Genomic DNA, 22,490 nt, shown 5'->3' on the forward strand with positions numbered 1-22,490 from the left:
TCTATTTTAAAAAAATAAAATAGCAGGTAAAACCGACTGGGATCTTAGTTGTTATGGTTGCTGGTAGGAAGCTCTGGTTACACCAGCCCACAGGGGATTATTGTGTCCGTCCGTCCGTCGTGCCGGGAGGGGCTGGGTGGGGCGGGGCTGGGTGGGGAGGGGAGGGTGGGGAGGGGCTGGAGTTGGGAGGGGCTGGGTGGGGAGGGAGGGGCTGGGTGGGGAGGGGAGGGTGGAGAGGGGAGGGTGTTGAGGGGCTGGGTGGGGAGGGTGGGGCTGGGTGGGGGGTTGGAGGGGTGGGGCTGGGTGGGGAGGGGCTGGTCACCCCGTGGTGCCCTTATAAAACTCAACGTTTAACCTACTCACGCCGGCTTGTGCCCGCCCTCACAGTCGGGCATATTTGCGGAATACACCACGCCGCCGTTGACCCTGCAGGCCATTGACCGAGCAACCCGACGTTCCTACCAGCTCCCTCCGCAGGAATGTGTTTCTAAATGTGGAGAGAAAAGCTTTGAGGACTCGGAGAAAAATCCACGCGACCACAGGAACAACACACAAACTCCAAATATGCAGGTGGTCGTGGGTTCGATGGAATTGAAACGAACGAGAGATCAGAGCTAAAAGAGGCAACATTTGAATCCTAGCAGGAGACCTCGGTGGACTTCTCCACAAGTCTGGCCGTCGCCTGATGAAGCTGGTTGTAATTACTGGCGAAACGTCGTTACTCAGATTGTAAATGTTGTGGCTTGGCTCTCCAACACACCGGTGTGGTGCTGTACTAGTATACTACACTATACACTACATTATACACTACACTATACACTACACTATACACTACACTATACATTACTATACACTACACTATACACTACACTATACACTACTATACACTACACTATACACTACATTATACACTACACTATACACTACACTATACACTACTATACACTACACTATACACTACACTATACACTACTATACACTACACTATACACTACTATATACTACACTATACACTACTATACACTACACTATACACTACACTATACACTACACTACACTATACACTACACTATACATAACTACACATACACTACACTATACACTACTATACACTACACTATACACTACATTATACACTACACTATACACTACACTATACACTACTATACACTACACTATACACTACACTATACACTACTATACACTACACTATACACTACTATATACTACACTATACACTACTATACACTACACTATACACTACGCTATACACTACACTAAACACTACACTATACACTACACTATACACTACACTATACACTACTATACACTACACTATACACTACACTATACACCACACTATACACTACTATATACACTACACTATACACTACTATACACTACACTATATACTACACTATACACTACACTATACACTACTATACACTACTATACACTACACTATACACTACTAAACACTACACTATACACTACACTATACACTACTATACACTACACTATACACTACACTATACACTACACTACACACTACACTATACACTACACTATACACTACATTATACACTACTATACACTACACTATACACTACACTATACACTACACTACTATACACTACTACACTATACACTACACTATACACTACACTATACACTACTATACACTACATTATACTACACTATAAACTACACTATACACTACTATATACACTACACTACTATACACTACACTATACACTACTATACACTACACTATACACTATTATATACTACACTATAAACTACACTATACACTACTATACACTACACTATACACTACTATACACTACACTATACACTACTATACACTACTATACACTACACTATACACTACTATATACTACTATACACTACACTATACACTACACTATACACTATGCTATACACTACTATACACTACATTATACACTACTATACACTACACTATACACTACACGATACACTACTATACACTACATTATACACTACTATACACTATACACTACACTACACTATACACTACTATACAATACTATACACTACACTATACACTACTATACACTACTATACACTACACTATACACTACACTATACACTACTACACTATACACTACACTATACACTACTATACACTACTATACACTACTATACATTACACTATACACTACACTATACACTACACTATACACTACTATACATTACACTATACACTACACTATACACTACACTATACACTACTATACACTCCACTGTACACTACCACACTATACACTACACTATACACTACTCTATAGACTACACTATACGCTACTATACACTACACTATACATTACTATACACTACACTATACACTAATATACACTATACTATACACTACTATACACTACACTGTACACTGCACTATACACTAATATACACTACACTATACACTACACTATACACTACACTATACACTACACTATACACTACTATACACTACACTATACATTACTATACACTACACTATACACTACTATACACTACACTATACACTATACTATACACTACACTATACACTACACTATACACTACTATACACTACACTATACATTACTATACACTATACTATACACTAATGTACACTACACTATACACTACTATACACTACACTATACACTACACTATACACTACACTATACACTATTGTACACTACACTATACACTACGCTATACACTACTACACTATACATTACACTATACACTACTACACTACTATACACTACTATACACTACTACACTATACACTACACTATACACTACTACACTACTATACACTACTATACTACTATACACTACTATACTACTATACACTACAACACTATACACTACACTATACACTACTACACTACTATACACTACTACACTACTATACACTACTATACAACTATACACTACTATACTACTATACACTACTACACTACACACTACACTATACACTACACTACACACTAGTGCTGTACTCGTGACGAATTGGCCACGTTCTGTTTACGTGACAACCCTCACTAGTTGGCCGTGTCGGGTGGTGGTTGGTTTTAACGACACACTTATACATTTACGCGATCTAACCCAGAAAAAACCTCTATTATGGAAGACTGAGAAAACGCTGCACCAACTGCTCCCGAAATTACAGATAATATATTTCCTGTAGCGTAAGCCGGCTTGCAACAAATAACATGAAAAAAGACGTTCATTGCGAAATTAAATTACAGCAACATTGAAGGGAGTTAGGGTGATTGCTGCACTAACATGTAAACAGAAAGAGATCTGTCACATGCTGAACTGCTCATTAGGGAAATTACAAACTCCCATCCCCTCGCCTGCCCTCCCCTCCCCTGCAAGACCCACAGGCTCAGAGCTGCTCACTCATGCAGACTACCCATAGTCTCACAGAGACCCATAGTCTCACAGAGACCCATAGACTCACACAGAGACCCATAGTCTCACAGAGACCCATAGACTCACACAGAGACCCATAGACTCACACAGAGACCCATAGTCTCCCAGAGACCCATAGACTCACACAGAGACCCATAGTCTCACAGAGAGACTCATAGAGTCACACAGAGACACATAGACTCACACAGAGACCCATAGTCTCACAGAGACCCATAGTCTCACAGAGACCCATAGACTCACACAGATACCCATAGTCTCACAGATAGACCCATAGTCTCAATAAGAGACCCATAGACTCACATACAGACCCATAGACTCAATAAGAGACCCATAGACTCACACAGAGACCCATAGACTCACAGAGACCCATATAATCACACAGAGACCCACAGACTCACATAGAGATCCATAGTCTCACACAGAGACCCATATTCTCACACAGAGACTCATAAAGTCACACAGAGACCCATAGACTCACACAGAGACCCATAGTCTCACAGAGAGACTCATAGAGTCACACAGAGACCAATAAACTCACACATAGACTCACACAGAGACCCATAGACTCACACAAAAACCCACAGTCTCACAGAGACCCATAGACTCACTCAGAGACCCATAGACTCACACAGAGACCCATAGACTCACACAGAGACCCATAGACTCACACACAGACCCATAGACTCACAGAGACCCATAGAATCACACAGAGACCCACAGACTCACATAGAGACCCACAGACTCACATAGAGACCCATAGACTCACATAGAGACCCATAGTCTCACAGAGACCCATAGACTCACACAGAGACCCACAGACTCACAGAGACCCATAGAATCACACAGAGACCCACAGACTCACATAGAGACCCACAGACTCACATAGAGACCCATAGTCTCACAGAGACCCATAGTCTCACACAGAGACTCATAGACTCACACAGAGACCCATAGTCTCACAGAGACCCACAGACTCACACAGAGACTCATAGACTCACACAGAGATCCATAGACTCACACAGAAACTCATAGAGTCACACAGAGACCAATAAACTCACACATAGACCCATAGTCTCTCACAGAGGCCCATAGACTCACACAGAGACCCATAGACTCACACAACAATAACCGCCAGTGACGTCACCACGCCGCTTGTGCCAGGCCAGGTGCACTTTAAGGCCACGTGAAAACCCAACGACATAGACCAAAGATCCCCCGTTTAGCCTGAGCAGATACATCAGCACTGGGGAGACAAAGGCGGCCGGGCGTGATGCTGGCCACCCACCCCCTCGTGTGCCGTGCCGGCATTCATAGGTGCTACTCGCTAACAGCACTTGCCCCTACAGTCCGTTACAGGCTACACGGGGGATCTTTGTCTGTGGCGAGTGGTAGCGGTGAGCGCGCTGGGCTACCAAACCCGGTCATCTGAACCGGTTCCGGGAACTACCCCTAGGTCGACTCAGCCTCAAACGGGTAATCCGATGTGGATGTGGCAAACAATGCCACGTGACGGCATTCATAGGGTGCCGCTCGCGAACGGCACTGGGGGACCGTCCATAAATGACGTCACGCATCTAGGGGGGGTGGGGGTCAAACATTTGTGACAATGGGGGGGGGGGGAGAAATGTGACGTCACAATTATGAAAGGGCTCAACAAACCGGTTTGAAAAGTTGAATAATGGGTTAGAATACGCGGCGTGCACGCTAATCAATATAACGCAGCGGTAGAAAACAAAAAACACTACCGCTACACTACCACTACTACCACCACTACCACTACACTACTACCACCACTACTCTACCACTACCACCACTACCACTACACTACCACTACTACCACTACACTACTACCACCACTACCGCTACCACTACACTACCACTACACTACTACCACCACTACCGCTACACTACCACCACTACCGCTACCACTACAACCACCACCACACTACCACTACACTACTACCACCACTACCGCTACCACTACAACTACCACCACACTACCACTACACTACCACTACACTACTACCACCACTACCACTACACTACTACCACCACTACCGCTACCACTACAACTACCACCACACTACCACTACACTACCACTACACTACTACCACCACTACCACTACACTACTACCACCACTACTGCTACACTACCACTACACTACCACTACACTACTACCACCACTACCACTACATTACTACCACCACTACTGCTACACTACCACTACCACCACACTACCACTACACTACCACTACACTACTACCACCACTACCGCTACCACTACAACCACCACCACACTACCACTATCCTACCACCACTACCACTACAACCACCACCACCACTACACTACCACTACACTACTACCACCACACTACCACCACTACCACCACTACCACTACACTACCACCACACTACCACTACAACTACCACCACACTACACTACTACCACCACTACCACCACACTACCACCACACTACCAATACAACCACCACTACAACTACCACCACACTACCACTATCCTACCACCACTACACACGACACCGCTACACAGGCACGGATCGACAGCAGAGCGCACGCGTCTGGCCCTCACTTAATCGCCGGCCGCGCGGAATTGACATTTAATCCGAGTTAATGAGACCGACAAAATGCACTTCTTTTTTATTGGTGTTGTTGTTGCGATATCAAACATCGCAATTCATTAAAAGCTCACAAAGCGGCTGAACCCGGACCCAGCGATTTGCCTGCGAGAAGAGGAGGAGGAGGGAGGGAGGGGGGGCATTGCCTCGTGCCATAGCCGCAAATGCCACGTGGAGAAACACATCGACAGCCGCGTGGCCTCCCACGTGGTCCCACAGAACAGGGGGGGGGGGCTTCCATGGGGGGGGGGGGGGTGCAGGGGATGTGCGCTGTGACACGTGAGGTCACACACGGGGTCACGTGCCGTGACACACACGGACAGACACGAGGTCACGTGACGTGACACACACGAGGTCACGTGCTGTGACACACACGGGATCACATGCTGTGACACGCACGGGGTCACGTGCTGTGACACACACGGGGACACACACGGGGTCACGTGCTGTAACACACGGGGTCACGTGACGTGACACACACGAGGTCACGTGCTGTGACACACTCGGGGACACACACGGGGTCACGTGCCGTGACACACACACGGGGTCACGTGACGTGACACACACGGGGTCACGTGCTGTGACACACACGGGGTCACGTGCTGTGACACACACACAGGGTCACGTGCTGTAACACACACAAGGTCACGTGCTGTGACACACACACAGGGTCACGTGCTGTAACACACACAAGGTCACGTGACGTGACACACACGGGGTCACGTGCTGTGCGAAGAAGGACCATTGCCCGAAACGTCGCCAGACAGAGTGTCTCCGATGGCGGTAGTGAGTTGTGTGTTCATGTTTTCTGGATCATCATCGTCACGTGTGTTTGTGTGTGTTTGTGTGTGTGCGCGCATATATATTTCGTTGCACGCTGTTCAATCAACTGAAATGTGTTGGCTGTAAACATTGCACTGATGCAATCGTTCCCTTCACAACGATGTCCTGAGGTTACCCTCATCACCATGCAGGCAATGATTGTATTGTGCTTTGCGATTTCTATACATGCATACACACACACACACATATATACAGACAGAGACAAAGATCCCCCGTGTAGCCTTTAACAGTGTTGGGGCAAGTGCTGTTAGCGAGTAGAACCTATGAAGGCCGGCACGTCACACGAGGGAGTGGGTGGTCAGCACCACACAGACAAAGATCCCCCGTGTAGCCTTTAACAGTGTTGGGGCAAGTGCTGTTAGCGAGTAGCACCTATGAAGGCCGGCATGACACACGAGGGGGTGGGTGGCCAGCACCACGTCCGACCGCCTTTGTCTCCCCGGTGGCGATGTTTTGACCACACCTCACCACCAGGTACTCATTTGCGGCTGAGTCGACCTAGAGGTTAGAGGCCCAGGACTATATCGAATAATCGCCACTGGTGTTAGCTCTCAAACACCATTCGTCACTAAGTGACGGTGACGTCACCACGGCGCCTGTGCCAGGCTAGGTGCACTTTGAGGCCACGTGAAGTTGTCGAAGGTTCGCTGCTGACAGGAGGTCTCGGGACAGACCCAGCAGGTGCCATGGGTTGGCTGACTTGAGATGACTCGTAAATGCACACCAGCTGTACCCCCTACTGTGCCACATACAACACAGAGACATACAAAGACACACACGCTAGCGTGTGCAATTCTCTTCAACAAAAGCCTTGAATGCATCGGGTGACCATTCATCAATATGATCAGCATACATATCGTGCGTACAGAAACTGACAGCAGCAGATGACGCAGTGCCATCTCGGGGGGGGGGGAGGAATAATTTTTATATCTCATTCAATATACTCGTGCTATTCAAAAGATACCGCCTTCCTGATAGGCTCATACATGGACACGTGGTGGAAACGCAGCTCCGCCCACTTTCACATAGCCACTCACACTCATCGCTGAGCGTCCATTTTAATTTTTCCCATGATGCAACTCGGCAAACTAGTTGATCTAGATCAGGGGTCGGGAACCTTTTTGACTGGGAGAGCCATAAAAGCCAAGTATTTCTAAATATATTTCATTGAGAGCCATATAGTATTTTTAACGTATAATAAATTAAATATGACTTCTGGTGCTGCGTGCTTTTGCTGATGGCCTTGTAGTCTGGTTCATACGTGGTGACGTTGAGCTTCGTGCAGGCGTGACCCGTGAAATTTATCTTCAAAACTAATTTCTGTTTACTTTAAAACGACACGGTATTATTAAGCAATATCACAAGTATTTTAAAATCAGATCCAAACTGATTTTTTTTTTCAACTCAAAATTGTCTGGGAGCCATATGCCGTCACTGGAAGAGCCATATATGGCTCGCGAGCCATAGGTTCCCGACCGCTGATCTAGATTTTTCGATTTAAAGCTTCTTTCGTGACTGCAGGGATTCATCTTCTTGGTTCTTTCAGTAAAGTCACTTAGATGGGAAATAATAAAATAATAAAAATAAAACATTAAAATAATTCTCACGACGTTTCGGCCACAACGCAAGCAGCCGTCCTCAGGTGAAAAACAGGTCTGTCAGAAAGACAGCGTCTGAATGAAACACCACCAGGCTTGGCAGCGTATATTTAAGCTGCTGGGTTGGAGGGGGAAGAGCGCCTTGACAAAATAATTTGCATATCAAGAGGAATTTAGCATATTTATGGGAAATGCAGATATGGGATTAGTCACTACTTATGGAATGCGTAGGAGGTGGGCGGGGTCTGCGTGTCTCTCTCTCTCCGTGGTGAGATGTTAACTACCTCGCCTGGTATACAGGAGGTCGTGGGTTCGATCCCGAGCCTGATGCCTGCTGTGTGTTTGGAGGTTGCGTCTCTCCCCGTGGTCGCGTGGATGATGCTAAGTACGGGTGGCCTGTAGCGTGTGTTATAAAAGGGCCCTAAATAAAATAAAAACACAAAATTAAAACGCGAAATTTAAACTTGCACAGTAAAGTCATTGTATTTTTTCATTTGCTACACAGCCAGATAATGCGACAAATCGCGAACCTTAAACACCCAGTCCTTCGTAAAAGTTGAAGGCGGTAGAGTACTATAGTAATAGAGCAAGTGCAGAATCATTGAACCGGAATTGATAGCTTGAAAGCACTATGGGAACCTCATTTGCCAGTAAAAAATATGATAATTGTTTTTTTTACCCTTCTATCTGGCAACAAAACTGACACCTTTTTACAAGGAGTCATGTTTGCATAGACCACAATACCTGCAGTCATAATGCAAACTCTGATAATGTGCAATCAACTTCAAGGACAGTGCACATTATCAGAGTTATGTTTTTTGTTTGCATTATGACTGCAGGTATTGCGGTCTATGCAAACATGACTCCTTGTAAAAAGGTGTCAGTTTTGTTGCCAGATAGAAGGGTAAAAAAAAACAATTATCAGCTTGAAAGCATTTAGCGCGGGGCCCTTGAAACTGCGGGACCCGTAGCATATGTAGCTACTTGTGTAGTAGCTACTACATGTGTAGCTACTTGTGTAGTAGCTACTACATATGTACTAAACGTGTAGCTACTACATGTGTAGCTACTACATGTGTAGCTACTACATGTGTAGCTACTACACGTGTAGCTACTACACATGTGTAGCTACTACATGTGTAGCTACTACACGTGTAGCTACTACACGTGTAGCTACTACATGTGTAGCTACTACACGTGTAGCTACTACACATGTGTAGCTACTACACATGTGTAGCTACTACACGTGTAGCCACTACACGTGTAGCTACTACATGTGTAGCTACTACACGTGTAGCTACTACACGTGTAGCTACTACACGTGTGTAGCTACTACACATGTGTAGCTACACATGTGTAGTAGCTTGTGCAACTGGGATAATCCGGCATTGTTTTTTTCCCCTCCACATTTCGAATGAACATGACGCGTTTTAGAGATATTTGTCTGCCCTGAATGTCCACGTGATGATGATGATAAACCACTTCGTTGAGCAATCATTTGTGGCCAGGGCTCTTCTGAGAATGAGCTACATCGTAGCCGAGTAAACCTTACTTGGTGAACTAAAAATTAACCCGTAAAAACAAAGTTTTTCACTATAAATCCTTTATATGCGTGGCGGCTAGAGTCCTCTCGTCCTCTGGCTTGAGATGGCTGCCACCTATGGGTCAGATGATTGCATGGCACCATTAAGCAATTGGTAATTAAATATAATATTTTTTTTCCTAAAAAGTGTAAAATTTGGGAATTTTTTTTTCACGAAAATAACTTGTCACGCACAACGAGTCTGTGTGCAAAGTGTCAGCTCGATTGGATCACGGGAAGTGGGTTAAAAAACGACCGAAATATTTGCACGGTCGTAAGCGCGCAAGCAAGCAAGCAAGTGAACTTAATATAAAGGATTTAAAAATACAAAAATGTTGTTCCTACAGAGCCCCAGATCCGTGTGTACCCGTCACCCGACACTCCGTTCAAATGACGAAAACGAGAGACCACCACCACCACAACAATAACAACAACAAAAACTCCTTACGAGTAAATCCATGAAGGGGACAAGGTCTTCACTTTCCGTAGGTTCCGATTTATTTACACGGCGAGAAGTTAGGAGGGAGGGGAGAGGCGGCACGAGGCAGACACGCTTTGTGTTGGTACGACGCGACACATTCACTTACAAAAGAGATTCCTACAAATTAGTAGCATCGTCAGCATCATCAGCATCATCAGCATCATCAGCATCAGCATCATCAGCAGCATCAGCATCATCATCAGCAGCAGCATCATCAGCAGCATCATCATCAGCAGCAGCATCATCATCAGCATCATCATCAGCATCATCAGCAGCATCATCATCATCAGCATCATCATCAGCAGCATCATCAGCAGCATCATCATCAGCAGCATCATCAGCATCATCATCATCAGCAGCAGCATCATCATCAGCATCATCATCAGCATCATCAGCATCATCATCAGCATCATCATCAGCATCAGCATCATCATAAGCATCATCATCAGCATCATCATCATCATCATCAGCATCATCATCAGCAGCATCAGCATCATCATCAGCATCATCATCAGCATCAGCAGCATCAGCATCATCATCAGCATCATCATCATCAGCAGCATCAACAGCATCATCATCAGCATCATCACCAGCAGGATCAGCATCAGCATCATCAGCATCATCAGCAGCATCAGCAGCATCGTCATCAGCATCATCAGCATCATCATCAGCATCATCAGCAGCATGACCGATGACCGCTGACGCATGAAACGACTACTCCCCCATAGACGACTCGCTCCCCTCCCCTATAAACAACTCTCTCCATTCTCTCCCCTCCCCTATAGTCCACTCTCCCCCCTCTCCTCCCCTATAAGCGACTCTCTCCCCTCTCTCCCCTCTCTTCCCCTATAAACAACTCTGTCCATTCTCTCCCCTCTCTTCCCCTATAGTCCACTCTCCCCCCTCTCCTCCCCTATAAACGACTCTCTCCCCTCTCTCCCCTCTTTTCCCCTATAAACAACTCTGTCCATTCTCTCCCCTCCCCTCCCCTATAGTCCACTCTCCCGCCTCTCCTCCCCTATAGGCGATTCTCTCCCCTCTCTTCCCCTATAAACAACTCTATCCATTCTCTCCCCTCCCCTCCCCTATAGTCCACTCTCCCCCCTCTCCTCCCCTATAAACGACTCTCTCCCCTCTCTCCCCTCTCTTCCCCTATAAACGAATCTCTCCATTCTCTCCCCTCCCCTCCCCTATAGTCCACTCTCCCCCCTCTCCTCCCCTATAAACAACTCTATCCATTCTCTCCCCTCCCCTATAGTCCACTCTGCCCCCTCTCCTCCCCTATAAACGACTCTCTCCCCTCTCTCCCCTCTCTTCCCCTATAAACGAATCTCTCCATTCTCTCCCCTCCCCTCCCCTATAGTCCACTCTCCCCCCTCTCTTCCCCTATAGGCGATTCTCTCCCCTCTCTCCCCTCTCTTCCCCTATAAACAACTCTCTCCATTCTCTCCCCTCCCCTATAGTCCACTCTCCCCCCTCTCCTCCCCTATAAACGACTCTCTCCCCTCTCTCCCCTCTCTTCCCCTATAAACGAATCTCTCCATTCTCTCCCCTCCCCTCCCCTATAGTCCACTATCCCCCCTCTCCTCCCCTATAAACAACTCTCTCCACTCTCTCCCCTCTCTTCCCCTATAAACAACTCTGTCCATTCTCTCCCCGCCCCTCCCCTATAGTCCACTCTCCCCCCTCTCCTCCCCTATAAACAACTCTCTCCCCTCTCTTCCCCTATAAACGAATCTCTCCATTCTCTCCCCTCCCCTCCCCTATAGTCCACTCTCCCCCCTCTCCTCCCCTATAAACGATTCTCTCCCCTCTCTTCCCCTATAGTCCACTCTCTCCCCTCTCCTCCCCGACGGTTGCGAACTCCTTTGATTGTTCGGGCACGATTACTGCACCGTCCAATCATCGTCGACCACGCAGCACGAAGAGCATAGATTCTGGGGGGGTGTTTTTTTTCTCGCGTAAATAAATGTACATTTTAGATTTATTTTCATTGTTTTTTTTTTCACACCGTATCTCTATCCGTCTCTCTCATCTCTCTCTCTCTTTCTTTCACCGACGCGAATAGTAAAGTTAGAATCTATTTGATTTTCTTTTCCGAGCAAGCCACGAAAAAAAATCAACCCAAACCAACTCCTATGTACAATGGAAATAAAGGACAATTTATATCCGTCGTATATTCACACACCGTTGGGAATCAACCATTGATTCTCCATGATAATTAATCATCATCAATAATAATAATACACTACTCGTGTTGGCCTTCGCTAAAAGGTAAGAACAAAACATCAAACCCGGAAACATCACAATTTCCGGCCGGGGGGGGGGGGGATAAAATAAAGTACTAGGGTCTACGATTTTCCCTCCCCACCCACCTCCAATCCCTCCCCCCCATCCCACGATTGCACAGATTTCGTCAAAACAAGGTAACCTTGTCAACAACAACAACAAACACCAACAACAACAACAACAAAATCATAACATTCAAAATTCAACATCAAACAAAATAAACTTCAATGCCACCGCCGGCGCCGCCATTGCTCGCCACGTGGAATGTTTCTCTAGCAGTGGGACCTGGAGGTCACAGGGAGGTCACAGGGAGGTCACATGGAGGTCACATGGAGGTCACATGGAGGTCACATGGAGGTCACAGGGAGGTCATCCCCCCCCGCGCCCCCCACCGCCCCCCTCTGTCTCTCTGGGCGCGAGCGTGGGTTGGTATTGTAGCTGGGGGTAATGGGGGGTGATTGAGGGTGGTGGTGTGGGGGGATTGGTGAGGATTGGTGAGGTGGGGGGGTGAGGTTTGAGGGGTGGTGGTGGTGTGGTTGGTGGGGGGGGGGATGTGGGGGTGGAGTGGTGGGGGTGGTGGTGTGGGGTTGGGGGTTGGTGGTGGGGTTGGTGGTGGTAGTGGTGGGGGTAGTGGGGGTGGTGATGAAGTGGAGTTGGTGGGGATTGGTGGGGGGTGGAGTGGAGTTGGTGGGGGGGGTGGAGTGGGGTTGGTGGTAGAGGTGTTTGGTGGGGATTGGTGGTGGTGGTGCTGGTGTGGATTTGGTAGAGTGGTGGGGGTGGTGGAGTGGGTTTGGTGGTGGTGGTGATGGTGGGTGGTAGTGGTGGTGGGTGGTGGTGGTGGTGGTGGGTGGTAGTGCTGGTGGGTGGTAGTGGAGTTGGTAGTGGGTGGTGGTGGTGGGTGGGTGGTGGTGGTGGTGGGTGGTAGTGGTGTTGGTAGTGGGTGGTAGTGGTGGGTGGTAGTGGTGGTGCTGGTGGGTGGTAGTGGTGGTGGGTGGTAAAGGTGTTGGTAGTGGTGGTGGTGGTGGGTGGTAGTGGTGGTAGTGGCGGTGGGTGGTAGTGGTGGTGTTGGTGGTTTGGTAGTGGTGTTGGTAGTGGGTGGTAGTGGTGGTGGTAGTGGGTGGTAAATATAAACTCATTTCTGCGTTTTGTGTTTAGTTTTGTTGCATATCTGGAGTTTGCGCGTCTCTGTGTGTGTCTCTCTCCGTCCACATTCAGAATCAACATCCACGCGTTCAGACTATTTGGCTGCTCCACGTGATGATGATGATGACGACGATAATAAGACCACTTCGTTGAGCAATCATTTTGTCATGGCCCAGACTCGCTTCTTACAGCGAGACCTCCGTAGCAGCTCAGAGGGGGGATCTTCTTACGCTTGGTGAAAATATTAAAAAAAATAGTTTAAGATTGCACTCGCTCTCCGCCTTCTCACGATTTGACAAATGTCAACACCGCGCGCTCGCACGCAACTGCACAACGGGCCGTAGAGGGTCAGCTGCCCAACAGTCCAAACATCCGTCAATAATAACGCTGCCCTTTCGAGAGAAACAGTGGCGACGATTTGATATCAGAGGAAACGTATGACATCGTTATCATAATATTATAACGGTAGGAACCACCTGGTTCCACCAGCCTACAAGGGATTATTGTGTCCGTCCGTCCATCCGTCGTGCATCCAAAAATGGGAGGGGTGGGGCTGGGTGGAGAGGGGAGGGTGGAGAGGGTGGGGAGGGGCTGGGTGGGGAGGGTGGTGAGGGGCTGGGTGGGGAGAGTGGGGCTGGGTAGGGAAGGGAGGGTAGGGAGGGGCTGGGTGGGGGGGTTTGGGAGGGGCTGGGTGGGCAGGGTGGGGAGCGGCTGAGTGGGAAGGGTGGGGCTGGGTGGGAGGGGTGGGGCTGAGTGGAGAGGGGAGGGTGGAGAGGGGCTGGGTGGGGCTGGGTGGGGGGTGGGAGGGGTGGGGCTGGGTGGGGAGGGGCTGGGTGGAGAGGGGCTGGGTGGGGAGGGGCTGGGTGGGGAGGGTGGGGCTGGGTGGGGGGTGGGAGGGGAGGGGCTGGGTGGGGAGGGGCTGGTCACCCCGTGGTGCCCTTATAAAACTCAACGTTTCACCTACTCACGCCGGCTTGTGCCCGCCCTCACAGTCGGGCATATTTGCGGAATACACCACGCCGCCGTTGACCCTGCAGGCCATTGACCGAGCAACCCAACGTTCCTACCAGCTCCCTCCGCAGGAATGTGTTTCGCAAACATCACACAGTGTCACTGACGGATGGCGTTTCCGTTCGCTCGCGTTTCTTTCGTTGTTCGCGATGTACAAAACAAAACAAAAACCGTGACCCATATCGGGACGCGAATGACGTTGGCCCCGAGTTGGCATCTCGCTCCCACGACGACGGAGACAAATAAATCGTCCGCAGCTCGCCCCGATCCAGGGAGACCATCTCAGTGACCGGATGGGTGAGCAAGCATCGACCAAAAAAACGCGAAACAGCTGTGGGTGGACTATGTGATCATCAGAGCGTGGTGAATGACACTGGTCAGCAAAAAAAATAAAAAATTTCTGGCCTGGACTTTTGCAGCTGTTTAAGACTAATTTCATGGCGCTTATTTCAAATCCGAAACATCGTGAGAATTATTTTATTATGTTGTATTTTTAATTATTTTATTATTTCCCTTCTACGTGACTTTACCGAAAGAACCAAGAAGATGAATCCCTGCAGTCACGAAAGCTTTAAATCGAAAAAAAAACATTTTTTCTGGCCTGGACTTTTGCAGCTGTTCTAGACTAATTTCAAGGGCGCTGATTCCAAATCTGATCTCAGATTTGCTCTATCACATCTCATTTTTATGCTATCGGCATACCCCATTTTCATTGATTTTACCCGAAATTAACTCTGTCACTTATGATTGCAAGTTGTTGCGAGTCAGTGACTGCTTTCGTGTTAAAATATGGTGCTGTATTTTTAGGATAGTGTGTTTATAATACAATTTTATGTAGATTTCCACATTTATTTAATATTTTTCTTCTGCAGTTTTTATTGAAAATGCAATATTTGATATCTCAAAAACCTGATGTGATAGACAAAAACTGCCAGATTTGGAATCAGCACCCCAAAATTACTTTAAACGCGTTGGAATACCTTATGCCAGAAAAAGTGTGTTGACCATGTGTTATTTTTACACTTTCCACATTAACCAGCACTCCCAAACTGGTGGCGAAGTTTATGGTTTCAATTGAGGTGGTGGGAGGGGGTGGGGGGCGCTCATCCAGCAGTGGATTGACTCATGGGCTGTGCGTGCACAATGTTAAAAAAAATGTCATACAATCTTTGCCATCTTCTTGGTTCTTTCGGTAAAGTCATCGTAGAAGGGAAATAATAAAATAATAAAAATAAAACAATAAATAATTCTCACGACGTTTCGGCCACAACGCAAGCAGCCGTCCTCAGGTGAAGAACAGGTCTGTCGGGAAGACAGCGTCTGAATGAAACACCACCAGGCTTGGAGCGTAGATTTAAGCTGCTGGGTTGGAGGGGGAAGAGCGCCTTGACAAAAGAATTTGCATATCAAGAGGAGTTTTGCATATTTATGGGAAATGCAGATATGGGATTAGTCACTACTTGTGAAATGCGTAGGAGGTGGGCGCGGGGTTTCAAAGTCATATTATGCTCGTGCGTTATGCAGGATTAGCAGCATCAAATCCCTGCAGCCACGAAAGCTTTAAATCGACTATTTGATGTCTAGCACGATTTAAAAGTTCCCACCGTTTGTGCTTTTTTTCTTGTTTTCTTTCTATCGCAAAGTGAGTGTCATTCATACTCTTTGGTTCTTTCGGTAAAGTCACATAGGTATAAAAAAATATATTTTATTTTCTACCTACGTGACTTTAACGAAAGAACTAAAGATCATGGATTCCCGCCGTCACGAAAGCTTCAAATCCAGATTGAGTATCATCCTTGAGAGGTGCGGTGATTCGCATCCGGCGATCCGTGCTCCTGAATAACGGGAACGGGATGCACCTCACGACCTTTCGCGAGCCGTGACAGAGGGAACGGTCCATGCCCGTGCCGTTCAGTGGCCGATCCAAGCCCCCAAACGCCCCCATCGTTCCGCCCCCCTCCCCTCTACCTCCTCTCCATTGGCCGTAGCTTCCATTCCGGCAGCAGGCAGCTGTCACAGCTCCCACGCTTCCGGCTAGATGGGGGGGGCAGGCCAAACAGCGGCCATCCACCCCCACCTACCCAACTACCAAACCACCCATTCACCAAACCACCCACCCACCAAATCACCCACCCAACCACCCACCAAACCACCCAGCCACCCATTCACCAAACCACCAAACCACCCACCCACCAAATAACCCATCCACCAAACCACCCACCCAACCACCAAACCCCCCAACCATCCATCCACCAAACCACCCACCCACCAAACCAACCAACCACCCAACCACCAAACCAAACCACCAAACCAAACCACCAAACCACCCAGCCACCCATTCACCAAACCACCAAACCACACACCCACCAAACCACACACCCAACCACTAAATCTCCCACCCACCCACCAAATCACCCACCGACCAAATCACCCACCCATCCACCAAACCCCCCAACCATCCATCCACCAAACCACCCACAAAATCACCCACCCAACCACCAAATCACAAACCCACCAAACCACCCACCCACCAAACCACCCACCCACCAAACCACTCACCCACCAAATCACCCACCCAACCACCAAACCACCCACCCACCCACCAAACCACCCACCCACCAAACCACCGAACCACCCAACAACCAAACCACCCACCCACTAAACCACGGCCAAGATGGAGCCAGCTCTATCGTGTGGTACCGTGGGGAGCGTATCGGCGAGCGCGTCGCTCACGGACCAACGCCGGTGACGATCATCCGAACCGGTCCTAGGCCCCCCCGCTAGGTCGACTCAGCCTCAAATGAGTACCTGGTAGGCTGTGTAAAACATCGCCACTGGGGAGACAAAGGCGGGTGGGGAGGGGAGAGAGGGGGGGTGGTGAACTTCTTTCACACCGTACATAGCCAACCGTGATAATCTGTGGGTCTCTGTGGGTCTCTGTGGGTCTCTGTGGGTCTCTGTGGGTGTTCAACTTCTTTCGCACCGTACGTAGCGAACCGTGCGAATCGGGGAAAGACGTCAAACTAGAAACACATATACATTGACAGGTAACTGAAGAAATTTTTTTAAAAATTATAATCATGATACTAATTGGACACAATACATTACAATTACAAACACCCCTTACGAAAGCTAATTAAAAGCAGTGCCAGAAATGTGTGGGTGTTTTGTTGTTGTTGTTGTGAATTAAAATGTTAAGCTTTACACGAACAGACCAGCGTACAGGAATATAATTAGTGAAAGGCGAAGTTAGATTTCGTAGACATGTCAATGACGCTGACGCCTGCTGCTGTATATTTGGAGTTTACGTGTGTCTCTCTGTCTCATCATCATCACGGTGGCTAGGAGATGTTAACAACCTCGTCTGGTCTACAGGAGGTCGTGGGTTCGATCCCGACCCTGACGCCTGCCGCTGTATATTTGGAGTTTGCGTGTCTCTCTCTCTCCGTGGTGAGATGTTAACTACCTCGCCTGGTATACAGGAGGTCGTGGGTTCGATCCCGACACTGACGCCTGCTGCTGTATATTTGGAGTTTGCGTATCTCTCTCTCTCATCATCATCATCACGGTGGCTAGGAGATGTTAACTACCTCGCCTGGTATACAGGAGGTCGTGGGTTCGATCCCGACCCTGACGCCTGCTGCTGTATATTTGGAGTTTGCGTGTCTCTCTCTCTCATCATCATCATCACGGTGGCTAGGAGATGTTAACTACCTCGCCTGGTCTACAGGAGGTTGTGGGTTCGATCCCGACACTGACGATGCCTGCTGTTTATTTGGAGTTTGCGTGTCTCTCTCTCTCCGTGGTGAGATGTTAACTACCTCGCCTGGTCTACAGGAGGTCGTGGGTTCGATCCCGACCCTGACGCCTGCTGCTGTATATTTGGAGTTTGCGTGTCTCTCTCTCTCTCATCATCATCATGACGCTGGCTAGGAGATGTGAACTACCTCGCCTGGTATACAGGAGGTCATGGGTTCGATCCCGACCCTGACGCCTGCTGCTGTATATTTGGAGTTTGCGTGTCTCTCTCTCTCTCATCATCATCATCACGGTGGCTAGGAGATGTTAACCACCTCGCCTGGTATACAGGAGGTCGTGAGTTCGATCCCGACACTGACGCCTGCTGCTGTATATTTGGAGTTTGCGTGTCTCTCTCTCTCTCTCTCATCATCATCATGACGGTGGCTAGGAGATGTTAACTACCTCGCCTGGTCTACAGGAGGTTGTGGGTTCGATCCCGACCCTGACGCCTGCTGTATATTTGGAGTTTGCGTGTCTCTCTCTCACTCTCATCATCATCACGGTGGCTAGGAGATGTTAACTACCTCGCCTGGTGTACAGGAGGTCGTGAGTTCGATCACCGACACTGACGCCTGCTGTATATTTGGAGTTTGCGTGTCTCTCTCTCTCATCACCATCACGGTGGCTAGGAGATGTTAACTACCTCGCCTGGTATACAGGAGGTCGTGGGTTCGATCCCGACACAGACGCCTGCTGCTGTATATTTGGAGTTTGCGTGTCTCTATCTCTCTCTTCGTGGTCGCATGGATTTTTCTCCGAGTCCTCGGGGTTTTTCCTCCACATTTAGCATCAACGTCCACGCGTTTCAGAGTCATTAGTCTGCTGCTATAAATTTCCACGCGATGGTGATGATAATGATGATGCTAAGCCACTTCGTAGAGCTATCATTTGTGGCCACGCCGCTTATGTAAAGGAGCGATATGGCTCAGTGGGCCATAAATGTTCAAATACAGTAATAGGTTTTTACCCTTTCAACTGGTACAAAAACTGACACCTTTATACAAGGCATCATGTTTGCAATAACCACAACGCAAGCAGTCAAAATGCAAACAAAAAGAAACAACTCTGATGATGATAATGATATGCACTATCCTTGAAGTTGATTGGTCCACACCCGAGACAGCTTTTCTTAGAGCCTAGTTTCCATTGGTGTTGGACCAGATGACGCCAAAAGGCGTACAACTACATTACCCATAGACTAACATTACCCATAGACTAACATTGCCCATAGACTCACATTGCCCATAGACTAACATTGCCCATAGACTAACATTGCCCATAGACTAACATTGCCCATAGACTAACATTGCCCATAGACTAACATTGCCCATAGACTAGCATTGCCCATAGACTAACATTGCCCATAGACTAACATTGCCCATAGACTAACATTACCCATAGACTCAACACTACCCATAGACTAACATTGCCCATAGACTAACATTGCCCTTAGACTAACACTGCCCATAGACTAACATTACCCATAGACTAACATTGCCCATAGACTAACACTACCCATAGACTAACATTGCCCATAGACTAACATTGCCCATAGACTCAACACTACCCATAGACTAACATTGCCCATAGACTAACATTACCCATAGACTCAACACTACCCATAGACTAACACTGCCCATAGACTAACATTACCCATAGACTCAACATTACCCATAGACTAACATTGCCCATAGACTAACATTGCCCATAGACTAACATTACCCATAGACTCAACACTACCCATAGACTAACATTGCCCATAGACTAACATTACCCATAGACTCAACACTACCCATAGACTAACATTGCCCATAGACTAACATTACCCATAGACTCAACACTACCCATAGACTAACATTGCCCATAGACTAACATTGCCCATAGACTAACACTGCCCATAGACTAACACTACCCATATACTAACATTGCCGACAGACTAACATTGCCCATAGACTAACATTGCCCATAGACTAACACTACCCATAGACTAACATTGCCCATAGACTAACATTGCCCATAGACTAACATTGCCCATCGACTAACACTGCCCATAGACTAACATTGCCCATCGACTAACATTGCCCATAGACTAACATTGCCCATAGACTAACATTGCCCATAGACTAACATTGCCCATCGACTAACACTGCCCATAGACTAACATTGCCCATCGACTAACATTGCCCATAGACTAACATTGCCCATAGACTAACATTACCCATAGACTAACATTGCCCATAGACTAACATTGCCCATAGACTAACGCGTTCTTGATTGCAATCATGGGCCAGAGCTAAACGGCATCGGAGCTATGATCGCCCGCGTCTTTGACAGAGCACATCACACCCCATAGAGAGAGAGAGAGACAGATAGAGAGAGGCAGACGATATTGCCTTCCTGAGTAATATTGCACTTTAAAAAAATAACAATAGTAGAGACGAGAGACGAGAGAGAGAGAAAAAAAAACAAGTATAACCCGTAAAAACAAAGTTTTTCACTATAAATCCTTTATATGCGTGGCGGCTAGAGTCCTCTCGTCCTCTGGCTTGAGATGGCTGCCACCTATGGGTCAGATGATTGCATTGCAGCATTAAGCAATTGGTAATTAAATATAATATTTTTGTCCTAAAAAGTGTAAAATTTTGGAGAAAAAAATTTCACGAAAATAAATTGTCACGCACAACGAGTCTGTGTGCAAAATGTCAGCTCGATTGGATCACGGGAAGTGGGTTAAAAAACGACCGAAAGATTTGCACGGTCGTAAGCACGCAAGCAAGCAAGTGAACTTAATATAAAGGATTTTTAAAAAAACTCAAACGAATTTTTTTTTCTTTACCATTCCACCAAACGCGAACAGTGGTCGTTATTGAAGGTGACGGATGTCTAACGCCAGTGGAACTTCTCATCATCCTGGGATGCATTCCGCAGGAGTGCGTGATGCCCTCCCTTGGGGCGTGAGTGAGACACGGCCAGATTTTGTATTTTTTTTTAAAGGTAAAAATATCGACAGCGCAAAATTAAGCACTTTGTTTCAATCTATATTTGTGACCGCAGATTTCCAAACTCTTTGGTTCTTTCGGTCAATGTTCGCGTTACTTTGTTTCACCAAACCGATGCATTATAATCAATATCACACTTCATTTCTGAATTTTCGTTGCGATTTCAGAACCAAAGGGGACGGTGCAAGGCCGCAGTGAAAGTTCACAAGCGCCGCTCTAACGCAATCAGAATCTGTATTCAGAGTGGTACAATTCGAGTGTGTCCAGGGTGGTGTGCAGAGGTCGCAAACGGGTTTTGATTCCTTACCCGTACCCGTACCCGGCCGCACCAGGGTCGCAAACGGGTACCCAGCCTGGTACGGGTAGGGTACGGGTATCGGGTACCTGATTGCGACCTCTGGGATGAAGCCATGTTGCAGGCGCGGGTGGGTTGATTTTAAGAACTTGAATTGTGTGAAGAGACAAGACGTTGGGAAATGAGTGACAAACGGTGACTCACCAGTGACTCACGGCCTACCCGTACCCGGCCGCACCAAGGTCGCAAACGGCTAGTATTGTGGTTAATGTACGGGTAGCCGGGTATCGGGTAGGGTACGGGTATCGGGTACCCGGTTGCGACCTCTGGTGGAGGGGG

At 47.5% G+C, this 22,490-nt stretch overlaps 1 protein-coding gene across 1 annotated transcript in view; it reads left to right on the forward strand.

Annotated features, from left to right (window-relative positions):
- Window positions 1–22,178, forward strand: part of LOC133357757 (UDP-glucose 6-dehydrogenase-like) — a 110,212-nt gene extending 88,034 nt beyond the window's left edge. The window contains exon 13 of the mRNA XM_061575866.1: window positions 22,138–22,178. The gene's annotated coding sequence lies outside the window, so the exon portion shown is untranslated. The remainder of the gene's footprint in view (window positions 1–22,137) is intronic.
- Window positions 22,179–22,490: the final 312 nt, after the last annotated feature.

This window comes from Lethenteron reissneri, chromosome 59 (genome assembly GCF_015708825.2).
Source record: "Lethenteron reissneri isolate LAM-NWPU_2019-01 chromosome 59, ASM1570882v1, whole genome shotgun sequence".
Classification (NCBI taxonomy): Eukaryota; Metazoa; Chordata; class Hyperoartia; order Petromyzontiformes; family Petromyzontidae; genus Lethenteron; species Lethenteron reissneri.